We start from the raw sequence: 19,099 nt of genomic DNA, 5'->3' as shown, positions 1-19,099 counted from the left end.
TATCTCTATGATCCACCAATTGCCTTAATCAAGGTCTTTACCTGCTTGGCACAAAGTTAAACAATCACAAACATCGCCTCTTAAGGAGGACTTCAGACAGTTGTCTGGCCAAGTAACAGGCCAGGTCTTCCAGACTACATGGAGATAGAAATTCTACCTCAATTGGTTTAAAAACCAAGCAACAGCAAGCAAGTTCTCAAGGGACTGTAAGCAACTAAATGTACCTGAAATCAATCAAGTATCATCAGTACTCAGACAAACCAACAGTAAACAGCAAATGGTTAATCAGTTAATCTGTACAAGCAACACAAGTTAATGCACACAAGTGCAAGCTATAAGCTCAAACTCAAGCTTCTATCCCTACAAAACAAAATCATGTTAGTGGACAACATCAACCAAACTCAATTCAAATTGCCTTGAAGCAATCTCCTTAAGCATTGTGCATTTCATCCTGAAAATCCAAACCAAATGTGAGAAACAAGACCACTACGCCAAGCCTAGGGTCCAAAGGGGATAAAAAAATTCTAAACAGCAAGTGAATTTCAACCAAAATCACATTAAAACAATTTAAAAGCAAATGCAATTGGTCCCATGCTCATATCATTCACCATCATCATTTCATGACCAAAACATCACAAACTAGGTCAAATACAACACCAAATGACCAAACAGAACTATCTCAATAAAAAGCATATCAAATTAATTCAATTAATTCCACAAAAATTCACACCTAAACAGGACACATTCAATGTATAGAATGTCAATTTTCAGCTCAATTGGAAAAAAGAAAGTAGGTCAATGAAAATCAAGAAGTCCAGACACATTTATACAAGCCAATTCAAGGCATCCAAACAAGCATCCACTTCAATAATTCATAAAACAGTGACAACCATTAAGAAATGAGAGGGATCAAAACCATGATGTCCTACAATGTGTCTAGAATGCTCATGTCAAATTTCATCTTCATCCAATACCATATGAGAATTTCACAAGCAAAATGCCAACATGTGTCACACAATGTCACAACATGAGCCAACAGGGAAGAAAATTATCAATCAATTAGAAAATGACATCAAAAATTCCAGAAAAAATCAAATGCAATCTTGACATATCAATGATCATCCACACAAAAAATTGGAGCAATTCAACATTCCTAAGCCAGGCAAATAAAATCATGAAGTCAGCAGAAATCCAAACAAGTCAACACATGGTAGCAAAATGAGCATCAACTTCAATCAAATGCCAAACAGTGAAAACAATTAAGAAATGAATGAGACCAAAGCCAAACTACCTCTAAACATGTTATGAATCACTCCATAAAAGTTCACATTCATATGATATGGTATGAGCATTTCACAAGACTTGGAAGACAAACACTCAAACAAAGCCCTAAAAATGCTAAACAGCAATCAAAAATCTCAATTAAATGGAAAATGAATCAACAATTCATACAAAAAAACATGGTGAAACTAGACATATACAAGACATAGCATGCAAAATTTGAGATCAATTGGAAAAGCATAGGCATGTCAAATAAATTCATGAAATTGACCTAACCTAGTGTGACACAAATTGTCACACTCAACTTGCACACATCATATCTACCAAACCAGAGATCCAAAATTCACAAACTATACATCAAAATAACCAGGAAGGAGTCAAGAATTAGCATGTGAAATTTCATTCAATTTGGATAAGGTATGAGTATTTCATGTTAAAAATGGTGAAACATACAAAAAATGCACACATGTCAAAGATCCATAGGCAAAGTAAAAAAATCTCCATGCACAACTTGAGTTATCATACCTATAAAATTCTAGACAAAATTATGAATCTAACAAAAAAACTCCCACTAAATTTGGATTAGAAATGAATTTTTTATGATTTTTGTAAGTTTGTTAAATTATGAAATAATTATTTAAAGTGAATTATTAAATGAATTAAGGCTGAATGGCAAAACTGTAATAACCTAAAACTAGACCAAAACGCGGCGTACAACTTAAATTGCGTGGCACTATGTGATTGGTCTTCTTCCGCGGGAAACAACATTTCGAATTGGCCAGGCATGGAAATGGATTGAACACGGGAATATTTCCAGAATTCTGAAGCTTCGCTCACGTTCTTCAAGCTCGTCACCACCAGATTCGGTTATGGCCATTTGTCAACCAAATCGAGCGAACTTTATACCGTTCTCTCCGTCTCTCCAAGTACATCAATAATATACCAACAAAATCTCCTAATTCCTACTGTAGCGACGGGATCGAGTGAAAATAGAAATGATCACAAACATTTAAATCGCGATATCTTCCTCCACAGTGAACCAAATCATAAACTACAACTTGCATCATGTTCTACATTGAATGAACTACAGAAACCACATCACAATTTAGAGAATTATCGAGTTTGATTTCTGACCTTGTTGTGATGGCAGACGCGAATTTGTACTCCTCCAGGTGCAAGAGCCAAAAACAGATGGAGTTTGAGGTTATGTGAGTTGAATAGAACACGTGCCTTAGCTCAAGGATGCTTCAATTGCAAGATTGATGAAAACTCCATTGATGAGCAAGCTTTGTACAGTTGAGATTTAGCTATGCTTTTGCCTTGATTTGTCAAAACAGTCCATCAACAATGATTAGGAAGCATGAATCCACGAAGAAGCAACCAAAATGATGAAGAAATCATGAAGAATTGTTGAAAAATGTTGATGGAGTTTTAGAGAATTTGAGAGAAAATGCACTTTTGGAGGGAAAGTTTGTTATGAATCTTGGAGAATGTGATTATCATTTGCAATTCAGTTATGATTAAACCTTTATACTTCAACTTAATCACTTTCTTAATCACCAATTAGCCAAAATGAAATAATTAGCATAATGTCAAATTTCAATGCAAGCTCCAAAATGCCCTTGCCAAATATTGAACCATGACAGCTCATGACAGATCAAACATCTTCTAAATGGCATTTGTGATGCGTTGCAAAAACCCTCATTCCAAAATTCCAATTATTTTGCAAGTTGGACCATTTTGCCCTTGGATTTTAATTAGTGCACTTGAAAATTGACCTTTTGCATTGACCATTTTTGATGAATTTTGATTATGCACCATGAAAGTACATGTGAAATGGAGTTTTCTCATAAAAAGATCATCCATTTTGGACACTCCATGTGAAAGTTATGCCACTTTGATTATAGGTCTTTTTTGAAATTGAATGGACCATAACTTGCCAACCATACATGGGAATTTCAAGTTCTTGGACTTTTTGGAAAGGGGAGACCAAGATATACAACTTTCATGTTGAACAAATTTTCATTTGAAGCTTTCTTGGACATGTAATCTTGTGATGAAAAACTTTCCATTTTTGGAAACTTCCATTACAAGTCACTTTCTATTTTTGGCAGTTTTTGTTCTGACTTTATTTTCTTCATTCTTGAGCTTTGACATGTCAAATAACACTTGTTTCAACATGAATGAAGTGTATCCAACTCTCTCCCACCTCCAAATCCATAAAATCAAGCACAGTTGACCACAGTTGACTTTTCAATTGATAGATGAATTTGGCAATGCACTGATCAATCTGAGCCCCAATCCTCTGATGAAATGGCTCAATGATGATACCCTAGCCTCCATAAGCTCAATATAATCATGAAATGATCCCCATATCCACTGTAGACCCCATCTCCTAGCCATGCCCTGATTGGCCCAATGCAACTGACTAGGGTTGACCAGTGGTCAAAACCCTAATCTCAAGGTATATGATCAAACACTTGCACCTCTTGGATGATATCAAAACCCTGACAATGATGATGTATCACCTCAACCAAGATGAAGACCAATCTCCTTGAGAACCACAAAACCCTAATTTGGACTTCCATCCTCAGATGATTAATGACCAGTCCAATGAACCCCTAGCTTGCACATGACCTCCTATCTTCTGATCAAGACTTGGGAAGATGACTTGCACAATGTAACCACATGATATGCAATATGCAATGCTTAATGACCTAAAAAATATATGCAATATGTTAGCTAGTCCCAAGAGAGGAGGGCAAATTTTGAGGTGTTACATACGCCATTATCACCATGAGAATAACTTATGACACTTTGCATAACATTCTATATAGTATTCTCATAGCGGGTCAATCCAGTATAAATATTACTCTTAATATTCATACATATGTTTAAGACTTGATAACTCCTTATCCATGATCCATGAGATGTGATTATCCGTATATATACATAATAGTCTTAATGCTTTAATATTATCCCACTTCACAATAAAGCTCAACTATGGATACTTTAAGAATAGTGTCCTTATGTTTAATGTGCTCTCATGATTAAGTCACACTTGATGCATTAAACGAACTATCTATTCTAGGGACTTTATTAGACAAACATAATAAATAAAAAGCCTTTTATTATTAATAAATAATTCGATACAAGTACCAAAAGTATTGGTCTCTAGGGCTTACACCAACAATCCCCCACTAGCACTAGAGCCAATCAGGCATACCCCTAATGCCCATAGATCTAGTGTGGCCCTCATGCTTCTGCTGCGCAAGAGGCTTTGTTAGTGGGTCAGCAATATTGTCAAGTGTAGGTACTCTGCATATTTTCACATCTCCTTTATCTAGGTTCCTTAGCTTGTGCGATAGCACCATTGTTATCACAATAGAGACCAATGGGATCCACAATGCTAGGAACTATGTCAATTTCACTAATGAACTTTTGATCCAAACAACTTCCTTTGCTGCACTTGAGGCAGCAATATACTCGGCCTCGGTTATAGAATCAACAACTGTATCTTGCTTTGAACTTTTCCAACTCACAGCGCCACCGTTTAAGCAAAACACATAACCAAATTGTGATCTAAAGTCATCCTTATCTGTCTGGAAGCTAACATTGATGTATCCAATTACAACCAGCTCTTCATGACCTCCATATATCAAGAATGAGTCCTTAATCCTTCTCAAATACTTAAGGATATTCTTGACAGCTACCCAATGAGCATCACCGGGATCAGATTGGTACCTACTCGTTGCACTTAAAACATACGAGACATCTGGTCGAGTACATAACATGGCATACATGATAAATCCTATTGCAGATGCATATGGAATCTTATTCATGCGATCCCTTTCTTCCTTAGTTGAAGGGGATTGTGTTTTTGATAGACACATGCCATGTTGCATAGGTATGAATCCTTTCTTGGAATCATGCATATTTAAGCGTCTCAGCACTTTGTCTATGTACGTACTCTGACTTAGGCCAAGCAGTTTTTGTGATCTATCTCTATAGATTCTGATTCCTAATATATAGGCTGCTTCACCTAGGTCTTTCATAGAAAAGTATTTCCCCAACCAAGACTTTACTTGTTGCAGGGTAGGGACATCGTTTCCAATGAGTAATATGTCATCTACATATAATACCAAGAAAACGATCATGCTCCCACTAACCTTCTTGTAGACACATGGCTCATCTTCATTCTTGATGAATCCATATTGTTTTACTGTTTCATCAAAACGAAGATTCCAACTTTTGGAAGCTTGCTTCAATCCATAGATTGATCTTTGTAACTTACATATCTTTTGGGCTTCTTCCGGTATGTCAAATCCTTCAGGCCGTGTCATGTACACATCCTCAAGAAGATTCCCATTAAGGAAAGCAGTTTTGACATCCATCTGCCATATTTCATAATCATGATATGTAGCGATAGCAAGTAAAATCCAAACAGATTTAAGCATTGCAACTGGTGAAAAGGTTTCATCATAGTCAACCCCATGAGTTTGTTTATATCCTTTTGCAACCAGTCTTGCCTTATAGGTATGTAACTTACCATCCATGTCAGTCTTCTTTTTGAAGACCCACTTGCATCCTATAGGGTTAACTCCTACAGGAGGCTCTACCAAGGTCCAAACTTGGTTTGTGTACATGGAATCCATTTCAGATTTCATGGCTTCTAGCCACGTCTCAGACTCGGGACCAGTTATGGCCTCTTGGTAGGTCACAAGCTCATCTTGATCCATGAGTAATACATCACCTTGATCAATTATGAGATATCCATATCTCTCAGGTAGGTGACGTATCCTGCTTGACCTACGCTGGTCTTGTTCTACTTGAGCAGGTTGCTCTTCCACAACTACTTGTGTTTCCTGCTCTAATTCCTCCATAGGTGTATCAATTATTTGTGATTATTGAATTTCTTCAAGCTCTACTTTCCTCCCACTGATTCCTTTGGAAATAAAATCCTTTTCTAGGAAAACTCCAATTTGAGCGACAAACACTTTGCCCTTAGAAGGACTGTAGAAGTAATACCTTCTTGTTTCTTTAGGATACCCCACAAATAAGCATTTGTCAGATTTAGGCTCAAGCTTAGTTGAAATTTGTCATTTCATATAAACTTCGCAGCCCCAAATCTTCTTGTAAGACATATGTGGTTTCTTACCACTCCATATCTCATATGGTGTCTTCTCAACCTTTTTGGATGGAACACGGTTAAGTGTGTAAGCTGCTGTCAATAGTGCATGTCCCCAAAAGGAGTTTGGAAGATCGGCGTGACTCATCATGGATCATACCATGTCTAACAGGGTTCAATTTCTTCTCTCAGATACACCATTCCATTGGGGTGTTCCAGGAGGAGTAAGTTGAGATAGGATCCCACACTCTTTCAGATGGTCATCAAACTCTAGGCTTAAATACTTACCACCTCGATCTGATCGAAGAGTTTTAATATTCTTACCTAGTTGGTTTTATACTTCATTCTTGAATTCCTTGAACTTTTCAAAGGACTCTGATTTGTGTTTCATTAAATACACATAACTATATCTACTGAAATCATCAGTAAATATGATGAAGTACTGAAAACCTCCTCTGGCTGGTATGTTCAGTGGTCCACATACATCAGTATGTATGAGGGCAAAAAGATCATTAGCTATTTCACCTTTTCCTGTGAATGGAGACCTTGTCATCTTTCCAATTAAACAAGATCTGCATGTCTCATATGATTCATAATCAAAAGAGTCCAAGAGTCCATCTTTATGGAGTTTGGAAATGCGTTTCTCATTTATGTGTCCTAATCGACAATGCCAAAGGTAAGTTGGATTTAACTCATTAGGTTTCATCCTTTTAGTATTAATGTTATAAATAGACATTTCAAGATCAAGGACATATAATCCATTGTTCATTTGTGCAGTAACATAGAATATATCATTCAAATAAATTGAGCAACAATTGTTCTTTATTATAAATGAAAAACCAAACTTGTCCAAACAAGAAACGGAAATAATATTCCTGCTAATTACAGGTACATAATAACAGTTCTCTAACTGAATTATTAAACCACTAGGTAAAGTCAATACATAAGTTCCTACGGCTAAAGCAGCAACCTTTGCTCCATTGCCAACTCGTAGGTCAACTTCACCTTTTGCCAAATCTCTACTCCTTTTTAGCCCCTGCACATTGGTACAAATGTGATAACCGCATCCAGTATCTAATACCCATGATGCAGAAGTAGATAAATTAATTTCAATAACAAAAATACCTGAAGTTGAAGTCTCTACTCCATTCTTCTTATCTTCTAGGTGCTTTGGGCAGTTTCTCTTCCAGTGTCCGGTCTTACCGCAATGGAAGCAGGTGTCTTCCTTTGCTATGCCTCCACTAGGCTTCAAAGCAGCAACAATGGGTTTGGGTTTGGCAACTTCCTTGCCTTTCCCTTTATCACCCTGCTTGGTGGGTCTTTTGTTCTGTCTTTTTCCATTTCCGATCATCAGAATGGACTTCCCTTTTGACTTCAGATTCTGCTTAGCAGTCCTTAACATGGCTAGCAGTTCAGGAAGAGATTTGTTCATATCATTCATATTGAAATTTAGAACAAATTGACTGAGTCTATCTGGCAACGATTGCAAGATCAAATCAGTCGCAAGTTCCTTTCCGAGGGGAAAACCCAACCTGTCAAGGTTTTCCACATACCCAATCATATTGAGCACATGGGGACCTACATGGGCTCCCTCAGCTAACTTGCCTTGAAAAAGAGCTTTTGAAACTTCAAACCTTTCATGCCTTGCTTGCTCTTGATAGAGCATCTTCAGGTGTTCGATCATATCGAACGCTGCCATGTTCTCATGTTGCTTTTGCAACTCTGAGTTCATGGTAGCTAGCATGAGACAAGAAGTTTCATTGACATCATCGACATGCTTCTTATAAGCATCTCTTTCTGCCTTAGGTGCAGAACTAAGAGGTTCCTCTTCAGGAACAGGTTTCTCCAAGACATACAACTTTCTATCATGTTTGAGGATAATCCTCAAATTTCGGTGATATGTTCCCACTATTTTACTCAAAACAAATGACCCTCACCATTTGATTAGGAAAATCCTGTTGGAAGATTTTCTAGTGGGTCGAGATTCACATTTCACTTTGTTTTAAGTTCGCGTAGGCGGATTACACAAAACTAGGTTATTTAGGTAGGAACTCCTTCCAATTGTATCTAATACAACTCTCAAATATTTTAGTTGGGTGAATAACTCCTTATTCCAATCCATCACATGGATCATTTCCAACTTTTGCTTCTAAACATATATAATCTTATTATAATAAATTTAGTTAAGTTTGACCCATTGTTTTAGCAATTGGATATTACAATTATCCCATCTCACCTTACTAATATAGAACATGCACCTCGCGTAGGCGAAACCTACATTATCCGATACTAGTCTTGATGAGTGCTAAAACTTGGAAAGCCTAAACTTAATATTTAATTTGAGGGAATTTGAAATTATTCTGATCTCACCGAGTTATTTATCATATAAATCGTCTCTCACATGCATCAACATACATAATGAAACAGTTATGGCCCATAGCGCAATTGTTCTCCCAAGCCAATGAGAGAACCTAAGCTAACTTAATAACGATCTAAGCTTATCCAAGCAAGATCTTCAAGGTTGTCCTCCTTTGATATTGAATTCTTCTCTTTCTTCATAACATTACATTACATAAAAGAAACTCGTTTTACATATGAGGGAGTGAGATGAGAAAAGAAGTTACATTAAGAGATTAAAAGAGAGGCACGACACGTAGGTCGTATTTTAAAAACCCAAAACAAAATAAAGGAAAACTAAGGCCATAACTGATCACCACAAGACAATAATAATAAACACATTATTATTATTAATTTTAATTCTTTTAATTAATTAAAACCAAAATAAATTTAGACGTCGTTTTTCGCATCAACACTTGATACTTTAAAGCACAACTCTTACGCAGTCACAACCCTAATCGCATAACTCTTTGACAACACAAACCTTGTGCCGTCATTAACCCTAATGCACCAATTTCAGACCGTCAAACACGCCCCGATTGTTGATTCAGTATGATTGATCAACACATCATTGCTTCACCATACTAATGTCGGATCAAGAAGCAAACGACCATTGATCGCTCAAAGGAAAACAACCATTAAGTGTTTGAATGAACGAAACAGAAACAATATATCATATATACCGTATTTTGCATCAGGATTACTTATATCATATATATAACTTGATCGATCTCAATTGCATAACCTATGGATGATTGATGTATCGCTGCTTCACCATACTAATGTCAGACTCCAAAGCATAGTAAACATCAATCATCCAAATCGTACACACATGATGCCAAATTTAATTACTCGTTTATTCTTTGATTCATTCTGTCTTTTAATCGTATTAATACAGAAAATACAGAAAATAAACAGTTATCAGATGCATGGTTTTGTAAGTGGCTTTGATACCACTGAAGGAGAAGAGCAATCCAAAACGCAACGGAATTTAAAATTTCTCCTTTAGTGATCCTTACGAATGGGCATGATCAGTGATAGAATTGTTACCTCTTGTGGCGATTGTAACCTTTGATGCAGATCTAAGGAGCGATCACGAACGTTGAACGATGTCAACACCTCTACTCAGTCCACACGAACGGATTCCTTCAATCTCAGTGCTAGCTGCTACGAATGAAGGCTTTAAGTGAGAGAGAGAGAGAGAAACGAAATTGCAACTGCACAAATGCCTCTACACAAGGGTTCTATTTATAGAACCACTTGTGTGGGCTGCAAGCTAAAAAGCCCACTCAAGTGTATGTGGCCCATATCTTATAATATGCCAAAATCACTTAAGCGCGTGATACCTTACCATATTTCGTATTCTACTTAAGTACACCTTACCTTACGATGTTCTACAATTCACTTAAGCGCACCGTACATTACAATATTCCTTAGTTACTCTATCTCTCATCAATCCGTCCTTTTGTGTGTGACCGTGTAGGTTTTCGCGGCATTGACAATTATATTAAATCCCGTATTTAACATAATAAACAGTGAGCGGTATCTAGCAACACATCACTGCTACCCAAGACATGAAAATTTCATGTGATTTGACAAATCCTTTTGCGATAATAGTTATGTGTATAATTACCCTTTTGTCCTTATGTCTATATTGAACACAAGACATAGACCGTGTCATCCTTGTCCAGTTCAATATTGGGGCCATAGACATTTATCATGTTACACAGGATGGGTAAATTCCATCTAGGTCACTCATGTCCCTTAGCATGCTTCGTGGAGTACCCATCAACTGTCTTTATGGTCATCCAGTTACAGACAATGTTTGATCAGCAATAAGGCACTCGATTCTACATCTAGGATCCATAGTGGTTTCAGGTCGAAGGGTGGTATACACCATTATCACCATGAGAATAAGTTATGACACTTTGCATAACATTCTATATAGTATTCTCATAGCGGGTCAATCCAGTATAAATATTACTCTTAATATTCATACCTATGTTTAAGACTTGATAACTCCTTAACCATGATCAATGAGATGTGATCATCAGTCTATATACATAATAGTCTTAATGCTTTAATGTTATCCCACTTCACAATAAAGCTCGACTATGGATACTTTAAGAATAGTGTCCTTATGTTTAATGTGATCTCATGATTAAGTCAAACTTTATACATTAAACGGACTATCTATTCTAGGGACTTTATTAGACAAACATAATAAAGAAAAAACCTTTTATTATTAATAAATAATTCGATACAAGTACCAAAAGTATTGGCCTCTAGGGCTTACACCAACACCAACACATAGATTAATGGTCAGTATTCTCTGTGTACTCAAAATCAGATTAAAAGAGTATCTCACATAAAAAGCATTACGAACAAGAAGCAATTGAATAAGATTATAGATCAATATATTCATACAATGGTCAAATCAACATAGAATCCAACAATATAGAAATAGGTTCATCATAACACAACCTAACCTAGAGGAGTTAAGCTACTCATAGTGAAATTAACAATACTATAGTTGATAGATAAAAATAACATAAGAAATCCGTTGAAGTAATGGCTTTAAATGCTCTAAAAATCTCCCCTTGTGACCTCAAAATCATGCTTTAATCTCCAAAATTTGCAGCCCTTGTGAAAGTGCAGAAAATGTCATTTTAAAGGCGTCAGAGTAGACCAGAACACATCAGAAAAAGCCCAGAAAAGTTAACATCATGCGTGTGATACCTTGCATCGCATGCATGATGCAACTTTAAATTCCATATCGCGTGCGCGTGATTATTCTAGTGGCTGCACGATTTTGCTCATTTTTCACTCAAATTTTCACTAAGTCCATAATTTGCACACATAACTATTTTCCCCTCATTCCTTGGTTACCGTTATTCATATTTGCTCGACTTTTACTTGTTTTTCTCCGATTCTTCAACTAAATATATGCAATGACAGACTGTCATCGATAATCAAGTTAAGGAAGCTAAGGCCAATATATTGGTTCAACAATATGAACTGTTCAGAATGAAGGAAGATAAGGACATCGAAACCATGTTCTCTAGGTTTCAAGTTATGGTGTTTGGATTTCAGGTTCTGAACAAAAGTTACACAACATCTGATCATGTCAAGAAGACCCTTAGGAGTCTTCTTGTCAGATACATACCTAAGGTGACAACTATCCAGGAAGCCAACGACTTAAACACATTAGGTCTTGAAAGCCTTATAAGCAACCTCCAAAGCCATGAGATGAAGCTCAATGGGGATGAACCTGCCAGAAAATAAAAGCCTCTTGCTATGAAATCCCTTTCTAAATCTGCTACAACTCCTCAAGTCTAGGAGTATAAAGAAGCTTCTCAAGTAGAAGGTTTTGAAGAAGATTCAGATGATGAGGAGATGGTCTTTATTATCCAAAGGTTTCATTATCTTGACAAGAAGAACAAAAGATTATTTGATAGAAGTAGTGGCTTTAGAGGATAAAGTTCCAGAGAAAAGGAAGATGATCATAAGGGATGCTTCAACTGCAATCAGCATGGTCACTTCATTGCTGACTGTCCAGAGTTGCAAAAGGACAAGTCAAAGAAAGAAAACTATCAGAAGGACAACTTCAAAAACACATTCATGAAGAGTATCTTGGAAATATAGGATGAACTTGACAAAGAAGATGAATCAGAAAAAGATGAGGAAGAATCCAATCTAACTTTGATGGCTCTTACATCTTCAGACACCGAATCTAACTCAGATTCTGGTTTAGCTTTTAAAGAAGAGGATGAGGTATTCTCTAAACTATCTCGTTATGATTTAATTACTTTCATTCAAGACCTTATGGATCGGTGTCAAGAAAAAGGTGGACACATGAAAATAATGAAAAAGAAATATGATCTATTGAAAGATGAATTAAAATCTTTTCAAAACAAAAACGAAGCTTTAGAAAGAGATCATATTGCTCTAGTAAAAGAAGTGTCTGATAATCCCCTTAATGAGCATGAAATGGCTCTTCATGAGTTTATCATAAATGGCTTTAACAAAACTAAACTTGTATCCATGATTTATGGTGTAAGTAGAAGCAACGAAGAAGGTCTTGATTACTCTCAAAAACATTTTAATCCAAGGTGTGAAACCTTGATAAAACCAACAAAACCTTCTTCTTCAAGTTCTGCTCATAAAGGACTAGTGATCAGTGCATTTTGATGCACATTATTCTTATACTTGAGCATTTATCTAGTTTATTTTGCTTATTTTTACTATTTTATTATGTTTTTAGATTTAAGTTCATGGTTGCCTTTAATCTATTTTCGTTTGTTATTTTCAGTTTTAGCGGTTATTTGATACCTGTCCACTGTTCGGATCATAACTTGAGCTATGAAATGCTGTTTTGCAAGTTCTGACATGCGTTGGAAAGATAAGAGAAAGAGATGTAACTTTTGTCTTGAAGACAAAAGATGATTCGGAGTGAAGACGTCTCAAATAATTCGTTGAAGTTTCATACTTTAGGAAATATTTTCTTTTGGGCCATTTGTTGGGCCGAATTTAGGTTTTCCGGCCCAATTTGAATTATTAGTGAAACCCTTATTCTGTTTAAAAGGGCAGTCGCGGTACTGTAGCATTGACACATTATTCACAATAACTTTTTGCTTTGGTGCGATCATAAAGAGGAACTAATCTCCTAGAATCAATCTGCTGTAACCGAATTTCCAAGGCTTTGAGGTTTTTATTTTATCAATTTAATTTCGTTCTCTTTCAATTCTATTCTATGACATTTTATTTGCTTAATCTGTATTTTGTGGAATGATTTTGATTAAATTCGTATGATTGCATTCTTAACTATTAATCACCGTTTTCGTTGCTTTGTCGTTAAATTGCGTTTGTAAATTGTGTTTGCTTAATTCACGATTGTATTTATCCTTTTGCTTAATTCGGAATATAGGAATATAAATCTATCATATATCTATTGCGCTTGTCAATCGAATTTGAATCGAATAGAGATCGAAGCCACTTAGGGAATTGGTAGGTAAAAACCAGTGATTAGCCGAAAACCGAAAACAGTAGATTGACTTATTTTATAATCGCTTGTTTTAATCATTTTTTTTGCTTTGTTTTCTAAATCGACCACTAAAATATAACCCCCCCTTAAATCGATTTCATTAGTTTAAGAATAATACAAGAATCCTTGCAATACGATACTCGAGGTGTCGCTTCCCGTTTACTATATTTTATTACTCGTTTTTGACCCGTGTGCGACAGCGGATCAACTAGATTCTTATTATGTACCTTCTGCTAGCAAAATACAGGTTTTGAACCAGTCAGAACCTAAAAATGTTGAGCCAAGGGTTCTGAAGAAACCAGAACCTGAGAATCTAAAGTCAAAGGTCCTGACGAAACCAGAACCTAAGATTCCAAAGTCAGAAGGTTCTGAAGAAACCAGAACCTAAGACTCTAAAGTCAAAGGTTCTGAAAAAACCAGAACTTAAGACATCGAGATATAAGGTTATGAAAGGTTTAGAACCAAAGACTAAGATACATTCAAGACAAACTTTTAAATCAAAAGTCTAGAATGATCATAAGCCTTACTATATGAGAGCTAAGGTACAAAGTAAGAAGAAACCTGTCAGAACTAACCCCAAAGGACCCATAAAACTATGGGTACCTAAATATGAAATTGTTTTTTCTACATATATACTTCAAGGGAGAAGCCAAACAACTGTCAAGGTACTTGAACAGTGGCTGCTCACGACATATGACAAGAGACACATCATGATTGCAGAGAGAGCACCTCTAAACCATATGCATTCTCCTTCGAATCAGGTTGTCTTCTATTGCAATAACATTATGCATTAGCTTACAAATCACTATTGACCTAGCAGATTGTATGTAGGGATGCTAAATGAATTTTGTCCAAGAACCTTCAATGTGATCCCTCCTAATAGAATTGTAGGCATCTTTAATAGATATATCATCATTTGTAGATCATGTCCAAATGTGTTTATCAGAAATAATATTATCAAATGACAAGTTAATCTTTAAAATGTCTTCAATAATTTGAGAAGTCAAAATGGATAAGCCATGAAGAATGTTCTAATTAATGTCTTGGATGATTGAATTGACTTTAGCAGTTTAAATTAATTGAATATCCACGGGCAATACTAGATATAAATCTTTAATTTTGTATCTCAACCAATTTTCATTCCATAAATTAATTTTCTTTTCATTACCAACTTGTCATCTACTGTGTGTAACACCTCAAAATTTGCCCTCCTCTCTTGGTACTAGCTTAACATATGGCATTTCATTTTTAGGTCATTAGGCATTGCATATTTGCATATCATATGGCTACATTGAGCAAGTCATTCTCCTAGGTCTTGATCAGAAGATAAAGAGGTTAATATATTCAAGCCTGAGGGTTTCATGAATTGGTCACTAATCATCTGAGGGTTGGTGCTTCAAATTAGGGTTTCTTGATTCTTCAAGGAGAGTGATCATCATCTTGGTTGAAATGGTACATCATCATCATCATGGTTTTATCATCACCAGGAGATTCATTATGCTTGATCAGATACCTTGGGATTAGGGTTTTGACCTTTGGTCAACCCTAATCATCTATATTGTGCCAATCAGGGTTTTGCAAGGAGATGGGGTCTTCATTGAGATGAGAGATCATCATATGGTTTCATTGAGCTTATGGAAGCTAGGGTTTCATTTTGGAGCCATTTCATCAGGAGATTGAGGCTCAAGTTCATCTGTGCATGGCCAAAGTCATCTATCAGTCAACAAAAGTCAACCACAAGTCAACTGATGGATTTGGAGGTGGGAGAGGGTTGGAGACACTTCATTCATGTCCAAACAAGTTTCATTTGACATTTCAAACATCAACATTGAAGAAAATAAAGTCAGATGAAAACTTTCCAAAAATAGAAAGTGACTTGTAATTCAAAATTGCCAAAAATGGAAAGGTTTTCTCCTTAAGATTACATGTCCAAAAATGCTTCAAATGAAATTTTGCTCAACATGAAAGTTGTAGATCTTGCTCTCACCTTTCCAAAAAGTGCAAGAAAATGAATTTCTCATGTGTGGTTAGCAAGATATGATCAAATCATTGTCAAGGAAATTTGAAGTTCAAGCTTGCATAACTTTTGAACCAAATGGCCAAATTGTGTGGTTCTTTTTGGAGCATTTCACTTTTGATCTCCTCTATCTAAATCATGCATTACCATTCATCAAATCTCATCACAAAAATATGGAATTTTTCACTTGATTTGAATTTGAATTTTGGAAGGAAAAGTTGATTTTGAGAATTAAGCATTTTCCATGCATTCCAACATTGGCATTTGGTTAAAAATGATATTTGGGGTTGAAATGAACATGAATTCGTGTACTGTAGCAATGCATTGCATGCATGAAGGTGAATTGACCAATTAGCATATACACTTGCATTTTCATTAACCATTGCATTTTGCTTAACCTTGATTAGTGAACTTCATTAGGGCATGGTATATAAGGATAATCCTAACTGAATTCATCATTAACATCTCATTTGCACCAGATCTAGATCCAATTCCACTTTTCTCTCAACTTTTTCTCTCCATTTTTCTGCAAATTTCTTCATAGAACTTGCATTGATCTTTATTGTTCCATCATCCACAAGCATTGCTGAAGAAGATTGAAGCAAGAATCCTCCATTTTCGTGCTGTTTCTTGGACTGTTAAAGCAAGCATCATCCATGGCAGGTGCTGATTTGAGCTATATCCAAGACAATTGAGCTTCGATTCTTCACTCATTCATCTACTGGAGCTTTGAGGATCATCTGTTTCAACATTCCAAAGCCAGAAAACCGCGATTCCATTACTGCTCTTCAATTAAGGTCAGTTTTCGATGATCAAGATTCATGAAATTGTGCTATGTGTTTGGTAGATCTTGGATTGTAGAGTAGCCTGAACTTTGTAGAATTGAATTTCATCAAGAAACTAGGAAGTTATAGTGAATTTAAGATTGATGCATGAATATGTTTTGCTTCAAATCTTTTGATCTAGGAAGAATTAGCATAAAGTAAGCTTAGATTCATGATGTATGTTAGAAGACGGTTCCAATGGTGTATGGTTTGTGATTTTCTGTGCAAGTTTGTTCTTGAGCCATGAATGTGGATGAACGCGTGATGAACAGTTAGGGTTTATTGTCCAGAACTTGTTTTGATCTTCATTTGCCTTGCCTGCATGTGTTTTCTTGTTATTTGCACATGTATTGGACCACGTGTCCACTTACTTAAGCCAAGCGCACGCTGGTTCAAATTGTAGCATGGATCGATTCTCCGCTCCAGCAGTTTCACATGAGCCTTGTGCATTTTTATTTCATTATGCCATGCCTTGTTCACATGCCTTCATCATGCATTTTTATTTTTTTTCTCCATATTAAAAAATTCATAACTCCAAAAATATTTGTCCAATTAACATGAGATTTTTTCCATTGTTTTCCTCAAGATCTCTACAATTTTATGGTGATTTTTCCAGAAATTGTGCACGTGTAGTTTTTAATGTGGCCTAGGGTTTACGTTTGCATGTGTTTGCTTGCACCTTGCTTGCTATTTTGGTTGTGAAATAATGATGCTTAATCCAATGAAGCTGAAAATTTACATGTGTAAACTAGAGATCCTAATTGACATTTTGGCATTGAGTTTGCTATTTTTTCATTTCTGGTTTGTGAGATATGATCTGATCATTGGAGGTGTGACAATATGTGTCACACCATTTCTTGTCCCACTTGTGGATTTTCATTACCATGCCATATGAACATGAATTGATGTGAGTTTTTGCATGTTGACACTTATGGATGTTAAGCTTGCTTATGAATTTTTATGGATTTTTTGAGTGCATTTCCAATTTGTTTGAGATTTTCTTTGCTGATTGGTCAAGTTTGGACTTTTGATGAGTGTTGAATTTATATGATTTGTGAAATTCTTGGTGTTTATTGGATGAGCTTGAAATTTTGCATATGTGTTCTAGACACCTTGAAGTTTACCATGGCTTTGGTTTGATGTCCATATCATGTTTGGATTCGGTTTTATGCTTGTGAGAAGTTGATGCATGACTTGGTGCCTTGTATGAGCTTGTTTTGCCTTGCTTTGACTTATGGATTTTATTTGGCTTGCCCCCTTTGTCCAAATGACTTGAAATTTGGTGTGGTGATCATGTTATGAATTCTGTTTGGCCATGATTTTTCTGGGGATTTATTGAAATATTTTGGAGTTGATTTGAATTGGATCTTTCTGTTTGGTTCTATGAGCTTCAAATTGCATGCTTTGCACTATTTGCTTCATAAAATGGAATTGGTTGATGATATGAATATGAGACCACTTGGATTTGTTTCTTATTTGATTGAACTTGATTTTTGATAATTTTCATGTTCTGTTTTGGTTTATTGCTCCCATTTTGACCCTAGGCCATGTCCTAGTGGTTAGTGCTTAATGTTTGAGCTTTGTTTCAGGTCAAAGAGCACAATTGCTTATACTTGATGATGTGCACTCAATTGGAGTTGGTCCATTGCTTGTTTATGACTAACCTTGAGTTTGTTTTGTAGGCTTTGAGACTTGTACCCAGGCCTTGTGGCTTGCACCTTTGTGCATTGATGCTTGTTTGTCTGTTTATGTATAGTTGACTGTTAACCATTGTCTGTTTGACTTTTGTTTGTCTGGTATGCTGATTATGTTGGATTGTTTTTAGGTACCTTAGTTGCTATAGTTCCTTTGAGAACTTGTTTTTGCTTTGCTTGATAGCTTAAGCGTTGAGGTATAACATTTCTTCTTCATGTAGTCTGGAAGACCTGGCCTGTTATTTGGCCAGGCACCTGTCTGAAGTCCTCCTTAAGAGGCAATGCTTGTGCTTGTTTATTTTTGTCCCCAAGCAGGAAAAGACCTTTGATAAGGCAATTGGCAGAACACAAGAGATGTGCAATCCATCTCCTGCTATTCAGTCGAGTCATCCCTTTGCTCACACAACTGGTGTTGATGCATTGTGGATATTAACCCAAGATCTATGTTGAGTCAGAGTCATAAGTGTAGAAGGGTTCCCACTTTCTGAACCCACACTTCCTTTGTCTAAAGCTCTCCCAGGCCAGGGATAAGAGCTTTGAGGCACACCCCTCACTTCCTATTTCATCTGCTTCACCCTAACTCTCAATGTTAGGGTTAAGAGCTAACATCACCCGATACAGTTGGCTTGCTTTTGCAGCCTAACCCTTGTGTGAGCCCACTTTGTCTGTATATAGTGTGTGCTAATTGTGTATGTTTGCTTTGTTTTGATTATG

The sequence above is a fragment of the Lathyrus oleraceus genome, chromosome 3 (assembly GCF_024323335.1).
Source record: "Lathyrus oleraceus cultivar Zhongwan6 chromosome 3, CAAS_Psat_ZW6_1.0, whole genome shotgun sequence".
Classification (NCBI taxonomy): Eukaryota; Viridiplantae; Streptophyta; class Magnoliopsida; order Fabales; family Fabaceae; genus Lathyrus; species Lathyrus oleraceus.
Note: the sequence above shows the minus strand (reverse complement) of the source record.